The 15,405-nt window shown below is 40.4% G+C and overlaps 1 long non-coding RNA gene across 1 annotated transcript; it reads right to left on the bottom strand.

The window, feature by feature from the left end:
- Positions 1-584: 584 nt before the first annotated feature.
- LOC132360343 (uncharacterized) lies at positions 585-14,493 on the bottom strand. The gene is made up of 3 exons (XR_009501080.1): positions 13,927-14,493; positions 4,154-4,252; positions 585-2,589 (listed from the first exon to the last, which is right to left on the bottom strand). It is a non-coding gene; the product is annotated as an uncharacterized LOC132360343 (long non-coding RNA).
- Positions 14,494-15,405: the final 912 nt, after the last annotated feature.

The raw sequence follows: 15,405 nt of genomic DNA, 5'->3' as shown, positions 1-15,405 counted from the left end.
ACACAGCTCCTGGGGTTCAGCTTTGGATTTGGCCCCGCCTCTGCATGTAGGTCGCCCGAGGGCGTCCAGGTATGTGGGGAGTTTTTTGCCTTTTGGGAAGTCTGAGATCGTCTGCCAGCATTCAGTAGGTTTTCTGTAGGAGTTTTTCCACATGTAGACGTAGTTTTGATGTATTTGTGGGGAGGAAGGTGATCTCCACGTCTTACTCCTCCACCATCTTGATGGTGCCCTGACTGCTTAGGTTTTAACAGTGAAGAAACTCTTCTTTAAGAATGAATTGTTTGGCCATTCATTCATTCATTGAGCAGATACTGAGACCTTATTATCTGTTGGACCCTGAGCTGTCTTTGGAATAAACCAAGGTGAATAAAATTGAGGGCCCCCCATGTGTGGTTCACAATCTTGTGGCAAATACACATGTTTAAACAAAAAATGTGGCAATGCCATTTGAGATACAATGTAGAGGAGTTGAGAATACTACAGGCATGAAGGACCCCTTTCTGGGCTGTTTAAAGGGAAAAGGATGGGCTTTATAAAGACAGTGACATTTTTTAAAAAATTTGCTAATATTTTATTGAGGAACTCTAGATTTTAAATTTCTAAAAATATTATTATTTACATAATACTTTAAAAAGCTTTCTGTTATGAAAAATTTCAAATGTACACATATTTTTGATACCAGTGTAATAAATTTTCTAGTGCCTGGTATGGCTTTAGCAATGATTACAATTATTAAAAAAAATGAAGACAGTGACATCTGGGCTGAATTTTCAGAGAGGCATTTAGCAGCAGGGTGAGGAGCCCAGCTGGGATGGGGCTGCATGGGTCTGTAAGCTTGCTTCCTCACCTCCTAGCTTTGTGACTTTGGCCATTCCCACTTTTGTAAATGACATAACAGCATCATAGTGGTGTTGTGAGCTTTAAATGAGATGTGTCTGCAAACAAAATGCTTAATGCAAGTTGTGCACAGAGCAAATCACCCATAAAAATGTGATCTGTCATCATGATCCTGGCTATTATTTTTGTTTTTGTTAGAGGAGAAGTAGGAATCCGTCAAACAGAGAGAAGGGGTAAGGCAGATGAACTGGTCATCCAGAGAAATAAAGTTTAACAGGCATAATGAAGACTCCAAAGATAAGGGCGGGAGGGAGAAAATTCTCTCTATGACAAGGGACTTGATCCTTTCTGATTTTGATTTGTATTTAGGGGTGGGGTAGGGAGGTGTTATACTCCCCAAGGGCATTTAAAAAATTAAAGAGAAGATGATGTGGTTCAAGTTAGTTTAGACCCATTCTCAGGAGGGGTATGCTGAAGGGTGGATTAATTGTGGGTGTCAGAGTTGATTTGGTTTTATAGATGCATTTTTTTTTCCTGTTGAGAAGCAGGCAGGCTGGATGTTGGTTGAGTCAGAAGGTTTCAGGCACGTGCCTGGCATAAACTGTGGTGGTGGCACTGGTGCTGGTGGGCTTCATGGGAGTCTGATGAAGTTGACCTGCTATCTCCTTTCCTTATCTTTCAAGTCAGGTTTGTATTAGGTCAGTGGTTCTCAGCTATGGTTGTACATTAGAATCACCTAGAAGATTTTAAAAAGTACCCCTTGACACCCCGTTTCACTTGGTTAGGGGATGCCCCTGGCCCTAATTTTTTGCAAAAGCCACCCCCTTCCCAAGTCATCCTAAGGTACAGTCAATGCTTTATAGTCAATGTCTTGGGGAGTCCAAGGCTCATTGGTGATGTGGGTTAGGATGACCTTGACTCTACTTACTGACATTAGGCCTTCTATGTAGAGGTATAGCTGCCTCAGGGATAATGTGCTAGGATGCTTCCTTTCCCGGAGAGTACCTTTCACAGGGAAAAGGATCTTCTTAGTAAATGCGTTATATCAGGAAGGCACTTCTGGCTCATCTGAGCCAATTGTCTACCCTCATCCAATCCACCCCTTGGAACTCATGCTTGGATATCAATAAGAATAATTTCTGAGCCTTTGAATGTGGCCTTTGGAGACTGCATAGGACCTGCTGTTTTGCCCTTGGTCTTTCTCTCTGCTCTCCATCTCTACCAGTTTGGCCCAACTTCTCATCCACGGGCTTTGCAACTCTGCCCTTTGAGCCATGACCCTTGTGGCTGCCCAGAAGGAATCACCTTGTTCTGCTGTGACAGAACACCTGCCCTTCTCAGCCCTGTCAGCAGACCTCTCTCCTACCCCTGGGCTTGGCCCACACCCCACTCCCAGGCATCCAAAGGGTACTATCTCTTTATAAAATGCCTAAGGTAAGTCAGCTGTTGGATTGGTCCAAACAGGTTCCTTTGAGGAACACTAAACAGTGCCTGCCCCTCAATAAGAGCTTAAATGCATATGAATTACTTTTTTCCAAAACAAGATGATTGGACTTGCAGAGGGAGAAGCAGCATCTTTTGATCTTCTGCTGAGCACCCCCGGGTAATTCTGACTTCTGGATTGAATTCTGGGCAGGTTAGCTCAGATCGAATGCACTGCCAGGGGCTGAAGTTTATAAGTTGTGTTCCTGAAGACTTCCAGCCTCAGGAACCAGCACTCTACAGATGGGGACGTTTGAATGGCTCAGTGCACTGTGATTGGGGGGAAAGAAAAGATCAAAAAATAGAAGAGAAAATCCCAGCATTAGAAGGACTTCAGGAATATTTAGGTTTACTTTCTTATCACCTGGAAAGGAAGGGGTGTATTCTTTATATATGAAGTATCTTACATATTCATTTTTGGTATTCTAGTAAGATTTTTAAGTTCTTTGACCAACTATAGTGGGAAAAAAGCCCAAAAAACTTATGCTCTGAAAATCACAATAATTATAGATTGTTCTCTTATGCCCGATAGGACAACTAAGTAATAAAAAAACCTGAGTATGACTGAAATAGAATTTTTTTAAAAGTTACATAAAAATTCCATGCACAGAGTTGGTGATTATATATGCAGGAGAGGGTACTATTGAAGCAGTGACATGAGTAATTCCAGTAAGTAAAACGTGGTGGTGAGCCCAGCTTTCTTCCAGCAAATGCTGGCTGTAAATGAAAGCTCACGTGGGGGGTGCCATGGGAGAAAAGGTGTGGTACCTTCACCACTTCCACCAGAGCTGTTTAATAATGCAAGCCTGTTAATCGAGGAAGAAGATGACATGGCGTTCCGTGCTCCCTATGGCAAGACCACACGAGTTTTCACCTGAAAAAGTGGGCATAAATGTGGTTCCATTGCAAAAGAATTGGGGGCATGAAAATTTGTTATTTCTTTCTTTTGGAAACATACACCTTATAGAAGGGTTAAGATGGTTGAAAAGTGGTTAAATAAACAGCACTTTCTGACCATCGTTGGTAGATTGTCTCACAGTATTAGCTGTTTATTTCACTGACATATTCTGAAGGGTCTATAGGGGGCTTTTTCAGAAGTCAGGACCTCAATGTAATATACAAGCATTGATTCTGATATTTCCCTTGATAACAGTGCTTGACCATATTGGGGTCGCAAGTCAGTAAGGTTCATTGGCTGCTGTAATGCTCACTGTCACTAGTAATAAGTACAAAGGACTTGCTCTAAAAGCTGGTTTATAAAACTTTAAGTAAACTTGGATTGCTTAAGTGAACTTGCAAGGCTCTGGAGGGGGCAATTGGGCCTTGGTTGTCTACTTATATTAATTTCACAGAGTTTAAAGGGTCAAGAAAGGCGGTCGGTGATGCTTATTAATTTATGAAATACAGACTCTTGTCTGTCTCGCTATCTTGCTTTGACCATCCTGCCTTTCCTTTTAGAAAATTTAATATAAATTAAACCCTATCAGACAAGAGTGCCCTAAAGGATTAAGTCTAAAGTTCACAGCTGGACTAAAAGGATCCAAAGGCGCTATGTCTTTTTAATGGCACAATTTCATTTGAAGCGATGTTCGAACAATAGAACCACATAATGGACGTAAAACATGAGGAGAAAAAAGCAATTACAGACATACTGAAGTTAGTCAAGGATTAGGATATTTTAAAAATATGAGACATACTTGCATCTAAGGATTTTTTTCTTGTTTTTCCAAGAAATAATAGCTTGTAACAAGAGCATCTTCTTGGCTCTAAGTGGGGGCATGGTTCTTGTTAAGATGGGAATGTTTATATGTTATTACAATGTCTCAAAACATACCTGATGGCTGAGGCCAGACTGCTGAGAAAAGGGAAATGTACCATTGCCATGGAAACAAGCCAGTCTTACTGATGGAAATGTTCCTTCTTGGTTGATGTGCTTTGGAATAAAGAGGGAAGATCATAGTCATGTAAAGGCAGGCACTTTAAAATGCAACTCCTAATTTAGTCCTCACAAAGAGCTTTGAATGTTTTTCCCGTTTTACAGATGAGAGCATTGAGGCTCAGAGAGAGCAATACTTTTTCTGAGGTTGTACATCTAATAATTGCCTGAGGAGTACTGGAGAGTAAAAGGATATCCCTCGCCACCACCTCTTACCCCCCAAACCAAGGGATCAGGTTGAGGATCACTACTATCAAGCCAGACTCTTCTTCTAGGAAGGCTTTTCGAGCAGCACATCCAAGGTAGGGAACAGCTTGTATGTCAAGGCCTGGATTGAGGATAAAATCTGCAGTTTGGCTGCAGTGCAGTGGGGGCGGGGAGTGCAAGGAATGAAAGGTTAGTCTGGGAAGGTAGCAGGCACACATGCAGGAGAAAGAAGGCTAGTAATTTGATTTTTACTCTAATTACTAGTAAGGAACATTTGGAGATGTGAAGCAGAAGAATACCTAGATTTGTAAGTCTGTGAGTTTTAAAAGTTTACATTGAGTGACTACCAGGAGTAGCTGGTGGCAAAGTTTCATCCTGTAGAGAACAACTGAAAAAAAAATGGATATAGAAATTATCAGTTTGAAGGCAGCACAGAACTGCTGAGGCAAAGAGGATAAGTGTGGCTAAGACTCTGGAAAAGTGAACTGACTTCTGCAGCCTCTTTTAACCTGGGTCCATTTGCTGGTTCTGGGTATAGGTAAGAGGTTGAATATCCAAGATTTGCACTAGTGGAAGGCTGTTCCTGGGGAAAAGGGAAACCAGTAGAGCTTGTAGAAGAGACTTAGGAGACCTCATGCCTGCAACCGGTTTTCCCCTCAGTTGAATGCTGAGGCTGCATGGAGCGGGAGGCAAAAAACCTAAGTGCAAGTCCTCTGGAAAAAAAAAAACACAGCAGAGTTTTCATTTCCACAGTCTTCATAGTTTCAAGAGATGAAAATTAGAGCTCAGAACTGATTATGGGGAGGTGATGCAGTGAGTATGCCAGTCCTTTAGGTGAAAATCTTGGAAGGCTGTGCCTTAAATAAAGGCCAACAGGAAATAGATTGAGCTCTACCTTGATGGCAACACAGCCTTGTAATAGCATAATCTCTGATTAGATTAAGATCATCAACTACTCTATCTGCCTAAATGAGGGAGGGGTAAATGGTCTAAAGAGGAAAATAACATCACCTGAGTCTCTACAAGTTTTATAAACAATACACATGAATTCAACAATTACTAGACATGCCAGAACACAGGATCACATGACTGAAAACCAAGAGAAAAATGGTTAAAGGGAATAGGCCCACACATGATCCAGCTATAGGAGTTAGTTAATAAGACTTTTAAGTAACCAGATATATACGGTAAGAACATGGAGAAAATGGCTGGAAATATAGAGGATGTATCAGAGATTTGAATCTATAAGATCAAATCAAATGTCAAATTCTAGAACTGAATAAACAATATCAGTAACAGCAATAGTTACTGGACATAATAGAAAGTAGAATTGGTGAACTGGAAGGCAGGTCAACAGAAAATCTCCATGCTGCAGCACACAGGGATAAAAAATAGAAAATACAGAAAAGAGACATAAACATGTCCACATAGACATGTGGGGCTCAGTCAGTAGATCTAACATATAAATGGAATCCCAGAAGGAAATGGTAGTCAAAAGAGGTATTTAAAGAGGTAATGGCTGAATATTTTCCAACACTGATGAATGATATTAATCCACAGGTTCGTGAAGCTCTGTAATGTCCAGAAGTATAAATACAATATCACAGTATTGTATTTCAAGTAAATATGATAATAAGACTAAGATAAGATAGTAAAAGATAGTAAAAATCAAAGACAAAAGAAAAATAATGCACGTTACCTTCAAAGGAGCAATAATAAGTTTGATACCTGACTTTTCAACAGGAGCAATGGAAGCCAGAAGACAGTGGAATGATATCTTCAAAGTTCTAAAAAGATTACTATGGCTTCCAGTAAGGAGAATAGATTTTGGGGGCTAGAGGTGGCTAGATAAGATATGGAAAGAACAATTCACAGGCTTTTAGGGTCTTACAGTGTCTTGTGAGAAGTGATTACAGTCTGGATTAGGATGGTGATAATGGAGATAAAGTAAACTGATTTAATAAATATTAGAGGTGAAAATCCTTAAAAGAAATAAAGCAAACCCACCAATCCACCCACCCGCAACTTCCCAAAGACTCTGCCTCATCTCCGTGATTGTTTTTTTCTTTCCTTAGAGGTTTCCTTAGCCACATCATGGACCATCTGGTTGACTGAGATAAAAACACATCTTTCCCACAAGATCACCTCTTTGATAACCCTATGCTCTTTCATTCTTGTCTTCACATTTGATGCTCCATGTTGCATCATAAAAGAAACTTCTGGCAGAGGACTTCACCTCTGGTCTTATCCAAGTATGTGATGGTCAGAATGTGGGTTATAGGCAAGTGGGCATAAAAACAGGCCAAGGACTGGGTAGAATAGATGTGGTGTTTTTTTTTTTTGGAGTTCCTCAGTTCAGAGAATCTGGATATGAGTAGGCTGACTTCAAGCCTGACTTAACTGAATCCAAACACCACTTCCATCAACTACTGGTTGTGCAACCTTGGGGCTCAGTGTCTTTCATCTGGAAAATAGGATTGCTGGTAATATCTGCACAAGGTGGTGCCAGGCACTGAGCCCAGAGTCAGGTGGATGTCAGTAATGCCATGTTCTATTTCACTGGACTGCCTGGACTGAGGGGAATGAGCTGGCATAGACCATTTGCCAGGACGAGGCACTCAGAGCTACAGACCATACTGGCTAGTCCTCCCAGCACATGCCATAGTGATCTTTGAGCTCATAATTGTTCATCCTTGATCAGGAGGGGATGGGGAAGACCCGAGAGGGGAGAAAAGCCAGGCGTCTTTGACCAAGACATAGTCATAGGAATTGAGAGGGGCAACAGATCAAATATCAACAGCTTTTCTGTAAGTTCATCTTGGCTCTTGATAAAGTCAGAGCTCTTCTAGTTTAGTACCTGCTGACAAGAAGTAGCTGAAACCAAATGATGAGTGTTTGAAGGTCAGAGACTATTTAATTTATGTAGTAGTTTCCTATCACTGCTGTAACAAATTACCACGAACCTAATGGCTTAAAACAGCACAAATTGCTCTCTTACAGTTCTGGAAGTGAGAGATCTAAAATCAAGGTGTCGTGGGGCTGTGTTCCGTCTAGAGGTTTCATGGAAGAGCCTATTTCCTTGTCTTTTTCAGTTTCTAGTTTCTAGAGGCCACCTGTCCTTCATTCCTTGGCTCATGGGCCCTTCCTTGTATCAATAGAACCTCATTATCCTTGTCACATCTACTAGTGACCCTGATTCTCCTGCTTCCTTTGAATAAGGACCTTTATGATTACATCAGGCCCACCAAGATAATTCAGAGTAATATCTCCATTTTACTTTAATCACATCTGCAAAGTTCTTTTTACCATGTAAAGTAACATATTCGACATGTTCCAGGGATTAGGGCATGGATATTTTTGGGAGGGTCAATTACTAAGTTTACAACAAATTCATTTTTTCTTAAAATTGCAGTAAAATATATAAATAGACTAAAATTTCCATTTTAACTATTTTTGAGTATACAGCTCTATGGCATTAAGTATATTCACATTGTTGTACAACAATTACCACCGTTTATCTCCAGAATTTTTTCATCTTCTCCAACTGAAGCTTTTTATCCACTTAATAATAACTCCATATCCTCCCTCCTCAGCCCCTGGCACCCACCATTCTACTTTCTTTCTGTATGAATTTGACTACTCTATGTACCTCTTATAAGTGGAATCATATGATATTTGTCCTTTCTTTTAGTGTTATATCTGATAAATTATTGCTGAATCCAAGAAGTCATTGCAAAACCCACCATCATGAAGTTTTCCCCTATGTTTTTTTCTAAGAGTTTATGGTTTTAGCTCATATGCTTAGGTCTTTGATCCATTTTGAGTTAATTTTTGTATATGGCATTAGGTAGGGGTCCAACTTTATTCTCTTGCATGTGGATATATAGTTTTTCCAGCATCATTTGTTGAAAAAACTGTCCTTTCCCTATTGAATATTCTTGGCACCCTTGTCAAAAATTATTTAACGATATAGACCAGGGCTTATTTCTGGGCTCTCTATTCTAACACATTGGTCTTTATATCTCTCTTTATGGCAGTACCACACTCTTGTGATTACTGTAGCTTTGTAATGCATTTTGATATCAAAATGAAATATGGGATCTCTATTGCTATGACTAAGGGTGATTACCAGCTAGAAATCTGAGGTGTCCCTGTGATGTCTTCTGCTTTTGCTTAAACCATGAAGATGGAGAAAGATTATCAACATTAAGAAGATGAAGCATGTTTTAGCTCCCATTGAAATTGCCAGATATTTGAAGACAAAAGCCTCTGGAAAGTACTTCTGGGCTCTGGCCTTCATTTGACGTTTATGGCTGTCCTTAGATGCAGGAAAAAGGGAGAGGGAACAAAATATTTTCACTCAATTATCACTCATTTTTAAATTCTATTCATCCTCTTTCCTTTAATCCTGGCACATTTAATCCCTTGTATAAGTTAAGATTAGGTTAAGCTGCATATAATAGAAAATAGAATAAAATTAGATGTTTCTGTCTCAGGTAAGGAAGTTCAGAGGTGGGCAATCCAGGGATGATGTGAAGCCACACAGACTTTTCAGGGACCCAGCTTACTTCCAGTTGTCTATTCTGCCTTCTCAGATTGTAGCTTTCACCTTCTTATTCCAAGATGGAAACAATCTCATCACTCATCATGTCACATTACATCATCATCTAATCACATCATACTATGTCACATCACAGCAGTTTGAAGGAAAAAAAAAAAACCCAAACCCCTCCTTTTTAAGGAGACTTCCTGGAAGAATTACACAACATTTCCACTTACCACTCATTGACCATAACTTAGTCACATGGCCACAGCTCTTTGCAAGGAAGTCTGGGAAATGCAGTCTTTTGACTGAGTTAACTCTGGGGGGTTGTATTCACAAGAAGAAGAAAATGGCCATTGGGTGGCAAACTGAAGTCTCTGTCACAACTTTGAATATATTCAATATAAAATTCTGTGTATGTAAATTCTTTAAAGTCCTAATTTTATGTCCCATACTGATATATATCAGTATATATATAGTATATGCTAATTCTATTATATATATCAATATATTATATATATATATATGTTAAAAGCAACAAGTGTTGGATATTCATCACTGTGACAGAACAGGATATAAGTCCTACGATGCTGCTTGGAATGAGCATAGATGGCTCTGGTGATATCTGAGTTTTTAACCCAACCATATTCCAATCCCCTTGGGGGTACCATCATTAACCTTACACTGGCAGGTGGGTGGGTAGGTGTTTTTATTTCTGCATGCTTATTTGCCTTTGTGGCCATATTGCTTTGCTGGGTAATTGTATGGGATCTCAAGGCATGTGATCCACCAAAAGAAGGGCAAGCTTGAGCAAAGCATCATATGAAAATTGATGCAGCCTACTTGGCCTACCTCTCTGGTCACCAGAATCCTGACTGCAGTGGTTCCTTGAAGTTCACAGATCCAGACACCTATCTAAAGAAAAATCTGAAGGGAATATTTAATCTGGAGCTAAAAGATTCAAAAAAGGAGTTAAAAAGTGAAAAAAGAATGCAAAGTTTACTATAGAGTTAAATTTAACATATGCACCCACATACATATATTATGGCTACTCCCTTCTCATGAAGAAATTACTGAAATTCTATCAAAGGCCTATGTACCCACATACATATATTATGGCTACTCCCTTCTCTTGAAGAAATTACTGAAATTCTTCGTCGGATGTGGCTAAAGAAAATTCCTCAGTCCCATTCCAGTTTAGATTCTGTTATACTCACCTATCTCTTTTCTCTCTGTTTAGATTGTTCATTTCTTCTGCCTTTGCTTTAGAATGTTGCTTCTTTAATTAGGACTTTAAGGATTTTTAAATATTAATTGCAGAGATTTCTCAGAATTGCCACCAGCAATGGCTCAGATTCACCGTTTCCTTCAAAATGATTATCAGTTACATTTTTTAGTTCCAGTGACATACTGGTCCATGAAATGCTGAAATTTACTAAGTCTACCTCTCCTTAAAAATGCCATATTAACTTGTGGGGAAGGTTGCCTGTGCTCTGTGGGTTCCACGCCCTCTCTTCTGCCTCACTAAGCCCCTTTTCGATAATCAATGGCTCAGTTATTAAGAAGTTATTATGTACCTAGAATGTGTTTCTGCCATAAAGCACAATCTGTAATCTGGTTGAAAATAGTGATTCTGGAACATTCTTGGAAGTTGGTTTGCTAAAGTAGATCCAAGGACATCTGGAAGCATTTTTTTCTCAAGTTTGAGAGCCAAACGTTTCATATTTTCCAGTTTTTCAGGTAAATGGGCTTGGAGCAAAAGTTTTCAATCAAAGAATACTGTTAGGTGAGTTATTTGCTGACTATTGGACACCATGTGTGATCAGTACATGCTGCCTGCACCCAATTCTCTCCCCAAACATATTTTCTTTCTCTAACTGTAAAGTAAATAAGTTACTGTTTATCTTAAGAGTTCTGAGAGTTTTGTGAATGATAGTGATTAAAGAGCAGTCCAGATGGCCGAAAGAGGACGTATGACGGAAGTCCCAGGTTCAAGACTCAAATCCCTCATTTGTGAAATGTGGATGATAATAACAATATTCACCTTGCCCACCTCCCAGAATTGCAGGGAGTAGCCATTTAGACAATGGACGTGAGAGTGTTTTGTAGATTATAAGACACTATAGAAATGTCATTTGTTACCACAACCTTCATGCCAATGTGTTCCTTATGTTTCTTGGCCCAAGCTAATAAAAAGTTGTAACTTTCACTTTTTTATAATTTTTTTGCTTATTACTCAAATAGCTTTGCTTTATTTTAGTTACAATTGACAGAAGTCCAGCTCAAAGAACTTGAGTGAAAAAGAGAACCTGTCCCATCTTACTGGGAAGTCAAAGCTGTCTTCAGGCATAATGAGATCCAGGATCTCAATCTCATCAAGACTCTCACTCAGTCTCTGGTTCTGCTTCCCTCTGTCAGTGGGCATGTTCTTTCCTTTGGGCTTAAGTTTCTTTCATGTATCCAGGGAGGATGGCTATTGACATCGCCATATAACTCAACAGAGAGCTGCTTCCCCCTACCCATTAGTTCTAGGGAAGTGTACTTGGAATGGCCCAGTTTGGGTGACTGCTTGGAGCAGGGAAATGGGTTTCCTTGGGTTCCCTGCCTACTGTGCTGACTCCTGTGGGCCAGGGAGATGTAAGGGCAGGTTCCTGGTGCTGACTACCTAGTTAGAGCCACGAGAGTGGGAAATTGGTGTTTCTCCAAATGAAGTCTTGTTGGCAGAAGCAAACTCCATGTGCCTTTTGCAAAAGCTGAGCTCACTCATCTCACAGAAGAGGAAACACAAATAGTGCATGAACATATGAAAACGTACTCAACTTCATTAGTAGTCAGGGAAATTACAAAGCACTATGAGATACTGTTTCATACCAACTAGATGAGGAAAAATGAAAAACTTAGATAATACAAATTTGGAGGGGATGTGGAATAAAAGTCTCTCTAATGAACTGGTTGAAGGATAATCAGGTATAACTGATTTGGAAAATAATCTGCTATTGTTATGAAGGTTGAATATTCATGTATACTATGGCTTAGCATTTCTACTCCTAATATCTACTTTAGAAATTCTGTGCATGGTGCACCAGGAGACCTGTGCAAGAATTATAATAACTGACTTATTCTTAGCAGCAAAAAGTTATATATATATAATATATATATATATATAATATATATATATATATGTATATATATTACATATGTTCTTTTCTATTTTAAAATATTAGGTAATAGAAGCATGGAAAAACAAAATGCATACTTCCTACAGGTTTTCCCAAACTAGATAAGAAATGTTTATTTCAATAGACATTAATCTGCATATAATAAGGAATTTTAGGAATCAAATTATGATTTGTAGGCAATTGTTGTATATTAGGACACACTAAAGATTTAGCTTGGTCAAGTGACTAATGGGACATTTGGTAAGTTACCAAACTTTGAAAGATACAAAGAAAACTACAAAGGAGGGACATGTTTTTTCCAGCCTGACCACACAGAACATTGGATTAGTTGGAAAAATGGGGAGGGGGGCTGGTTTAAGGAAGTTATTTTGAAAATTTAGAGCAACGTTTCCACCTCAAAGCCATTAGACCATGGAACAGTTACCCAAGAGTCAGGGGAAGAAGGGGTCCAAAAGATTCACTTATTGCATCAATGGATGTTTGGTTGCATCCGTTCTTAGAGAATACAAGTCAGCATTAGGTATTGACAACATCATTTTTAACTCATAGGGAAAATTTTAACTCTTATGGGAATAGTTTGAATTTGTATTCCTGTTAGGATTTTAGAACTGGATTTTTATGAAGACTGCAATTTTCCTCAAAGGAATTATGAGTCAGGCAAGGAGTAAGGAAAATGATCTCTAACAAAGAAAATGATAGAAAGAAGGATAGAAAAAAGGGGGAAACGAATGAGGAGCAGGTAGGGAAGGAGTGGGAGAATGGGGTGGTGGAGAGAGCGGGGCTGGGAGAGGTGGCCAGTGAGGCTGAAACCTGCCACTGCCACACTCTGCTGTGGGATGTAGACAAGTTCCCCTCCCTCTCTGATGTTCAGTGGGCACACCTATAAAGTGGGGACACAAGTGTCTACCTCCCCACGTTGTTGTTGGGATCACGCCCTCTGCAGGCACATGGAGTCTGACCCAGGAAGGAGCAATGAAGAGATGTAGGGAAGATGAGCCCTGTTCTGTAGCATATACGGTAAGAGAATGGGATTATGGTGAACATGGCTCTGTGTGAATGACTAGTGTGAAGGGTGGGACTTATTATTTTGCTTAGTGCCAGGCCCATAGTTGAGCTATTAACCTGACCACCTCTGTTGAATGCACGTGGTATGTCTGGCATGCAGATGGAATGTTAATAAAAGTATTTGTACTGTGCAGTCTACCATGTTTGGTTGGTTTTTTCCTAACATTAATTAATGCCAAGCTGGTGACTTAAAAGGAAAGTGAGACAGTGTGAGTGCACTGTTAGGGGTGGGTTAAGTGTACAAGGGGTCTGTCTCAGAAATGACCAGCTTGAGGTGAGGACCACCACCAGGTACCCCTCTCTGTTTTGGGAGGCAGTGGTGTTGGAAGAAAGAACATCTGCTCTGCTCTGGAGACAGGCACACTGAGAGTTAAGTCCTGGTTCCCACATTTATAGCTGTGTGACCTCAGAGAAGTTACTTTATCTCTCTGAAAAGTGGGATAACATCATGCTGACTTTTGACTGTCTCCCAATCTTTGCTTTTTCATCATGACTTTTGGTATTTCCCTATGGACTTGACCATTGCATTTGGGATCCAAAACTGATATATTGAAAACCTCATGATAAACCACTATATGTTACCCACTCCCTATTACCTCTCATCCCAGTGGAGCTCAATGGAAGGGCCCAAGCTTTCTTCATGGCAGTTCCAATCATCACTATTAAGTTTCTCTCACCTGGGCACATCATGATGACAGCTCCTCCTGAGAAGTACTAAATCAGCACAATTGCTCAGTAATTCTGTGCAGTGGCAGAGATCCTTGCTCCTCCCCACTCTGGGATGTCCAGCCGAGGGCCCCGTTTATCCTGCTCCATGAAGGGTCACCACTTGTACATGCTTTTCCTGAATGGGGCTTCTGTCCCTGATTCCTGCTTTCTCTCCAGCCCTGGACTAGAAAGCACAGGAGGAAATCCCAAGGTTCTCTTTCAGTTTCTCCCTTCAGAGACATCAGACGGACATCAGTCCTAATCACTCAGATTCTTTTCCTTAAGATTCTGTCCTGGCCTCTCTTGCTTCTTCCAAGGGCAAGGGTCTTCCTACCTGGAAAATAGTCCAACTCCAAGAGGCTTGGCAGCCCAAAGGCTACTTCTCTCCAAAGGACCCCAAATGGCTCTCTCTGAAGTCCCTTCACTCTTCCTACAAGTATCTCCCGCCACCAGATCTATGGTGTTTTCCCAAAGAGGAGGGAAGGCGGGGTTGTGTTCATCCTGGATGCCTCCAGCCTATGCTTTTGACCCCTTTCTGTGAGTCGAGTCTGGAGACAGGAGGCAGGGGCCGGAGCTGGGCGGGCACTCAGATCATGGGGGCACTCAGATCACAGGGGCACGAGTGTCAGCCACAGGCGCCAGAGGATGTTGTGACTTTCATGGTCTTGTTTGCAGACACGCTCACTCAGCTGGACTCAGTTCATATATTTACTAATAACGCTTGGGGAAGGGAAAGACCAAAACTTGCCGAACAGCAGTGCATGCCAGGGATTTTATGAGTCATCTCCTTCAGTTCCCACATAAACTCTCCGTGCAAACTATTATATCCTGAACTTTAAAAAATCCACTTTATTGAGATGCAATTGACATACAAAAGACTGTACATATTTAAATGCACACATATATGTACACATGTGTATGTATTTAATGTATATAACTTGATGACATTGGAGATAAATATACATCCCTGAACCTATTGCTGCAATCTATGCCAAAGACAAGTCCATCACGTCCAAAAGTTTGTTCTCCTCCTCTTTACTTATTATTATTATTGTTATTATTTTTTATAAGAGTACTTAATATGACCTACACTTCCAGCACAGCTTTAAGCACACAGTGTAACATTGTTAACTACAGGTCTGTGCAGTACATCTCTAGGACGCAGTCATCTGGAATAACTGAAACTTTATACCTTGTTACTCATCCCTCTCTTAGCTGCTGGCAACCACCATTCTCCTCTCTGCTTCTGTGAGTTTGATTATTTTAGGATCCCTAGTGGTTTCCTCCAGATCACACACTGAAGCTCCATATTCACCTTTAAGGACACCTGGCTGTAAGTCATGGGGTCTACCCGCTAACCCACACTATCTCCCATTTGACAAAATACTCACACAGTTTATCCTACTTGGATGTTGCCCCAAACCAAACCTCAGGAGGGAGTCATGGAA

Source organism: Balaenoptera ricei, chromosome 2 (genome assembly GCF_028023285.1).
Source record: "Balaenoptera ricei isolate mBalRic1 chromosome 2, mBalRic1.hap2, whole genome shotgun sequence".
Taxonomy (NCBI): domain Eukaryota; kingdom Metazoa; phylum Chordata; class Mammalia; order Artiodactyla; family Balaenopteridae; genus Balaenoptera; species Balaenoptera ricei.
The sequence above is the reverse complement of the archived record's forward strand: the minus strand, read 5'-3'. Positions and strand labels throughout refer to the sequence as shown.